This window comes from Otolemur garnettii, unplaced genomic scaffold (genome assembly GCF_000181295.1).
Source record: "Otolemur garnettii isolate 467f Iridium unplaced genomic scaffold, OtoGar3 scaffold00026, whole genome shotgun sequence".
NCBI lineage: Eukaryota > Metazoa > Chordata > Mammalia > Primates > Galagidae > Otolemur > Otolemur garnettii.
In genome coordinates, this window is record NW_003852421.1 from 10341350 (window position 1) to 10343142 (window position 1793).

Genomic DNA, 1793 nt, shown 5'->3' on the forward strand with positions numbered 1-1793 from the left:
TGCCAGATGCTTTTATCACACCTCTCCTTAACTCTTTGCATGCCAGTTCTCCACTATTATACAGATGAGCAAACTGAGACTCAGAAAATTTGAATGACTTAAGAAGGCCAAGGACTTGGAAGTTATGGAATCAGGATTCCATTCCTGACTCCCAAGTCTTTCCAAAGGTTGCACATGAAACCCTAGAATTTTCCAAAATTACGAGAAGGTTTTAATAAGTTCTATGAACCTATTTCATTTTTTTTCTTTTATTTTTTATTGTTTGGAATTCATTAAGGGTACAAAGAATTAGGTTACACTGATTGAATTTGTTAGATAAAGTCCCTCTTATAATTGTGTCCCACCCTCAAGAGGTGCCATACACCATCACGCCCCATCCCCCCTCACCTCCCCTCTCCCCACTTGCTCATTCCCCTACACTCCCCACCTTGTACTATCTCATCTACTGCCTTCATATTAGAATTAAGTACATTGGATTCTTGCTTCTCCATTCTTGTGATGCTTTACTAAGAATAATGGGTTTCATTTCCATCCAGGTTAATACAAAAGATGTAAAATCTCCATCTTTTTTAGCAGCTGAATAGTATTCCATGGTATACATATACCACAGTTTGTTAATCCATTCCCGGGTTAGTGGGCATTTAAGCTGTTTCCATATTTTGGCGATTGTAAATACTGCAATAAAGAGTCCAGTACAAATGTCCTTATGATAAAAGGATTTTTTTCTTCTGGGCAGATGCCTACTAATGGGATTGCAGAATCAAATGGGAGGTCTGATGGTCTAATTCAAGTTCTTTGAGATTCTCCATACTTCCTTCCAACAAGGTTTGGAATTAGTTTGCAGTCCCACCAGCAGTGCAAAAGTGTTCCCTTCTCTCCATATCCTTCCCTTCTCACCAGCATCTCCAGCTTTGAGATTGTGATGTGGGCCATTCTCACTGTGGTTAGGTGATAACTCAGGGTAGTTTTGATTTGCATTTCTCTGATGATTAGGGATGATGGGCATTTTTTTCATATGTTTGTTAGCCATTCATTTGTCTTCTTTAGAGAAGGTTATTCATCTCTCTTGCCCAGTGGTATATGGAATTGTCCAGTCTTTTTTTGTTGATTAATTTGAGTTCTCTCAGATCCTAGTTATTAAGCTTTTATCTGACTCAGAATATGCAAATATCTTTTCCCATTCTGAAGGTTGTTTTTTTGCTGTAGTTGTTGTTTCCTTAGCTGTACAGAAACTATTCAATTTAATTAAGCTCCATTTATTTATATTTGTTGTTGTTGCAATTGCCAGGGAAGTCTTCTCCATAAAATCTTTCCCCAGGCCAATATCTTCAAGTGTTTTCCCTACATTTTCTTCAAGGATTTTTATTGTTTCGTGACTTAGATTTAAATCTTTTATCCATCTTGAATCAATTTTTGTAAGTGGTGAGAGGTACAGGTCTGGTTTCAGTCTTTTACATGTGGTTGTCCGGTTTTCCTAGGACCAATTATTGCATAAGGATTTTTTCCCCCAATTTGGTTTATCAAAGATCAGGTGGCTGTAAGAGGTTAGTTTCATCTCATGTTTTTTTATTCAGTTCTAAATGTCAATGTCTCTATTTTTGTGCCAATACCATGCTGTTTTGATCACTATGGCCTTATAGTATAGCCAAAAGTCTGGTAGGGTGATACCCCAGCATTGTTTTTGGTACTAAGAATTGCCTTGGCTACACAGGGTTTCTTCCAATTCCATACAAAAAAAAATTATTTTTTGCAAATCTTGAAAGTATGATGATAGCTGTTGTTGTTGTTGTTTT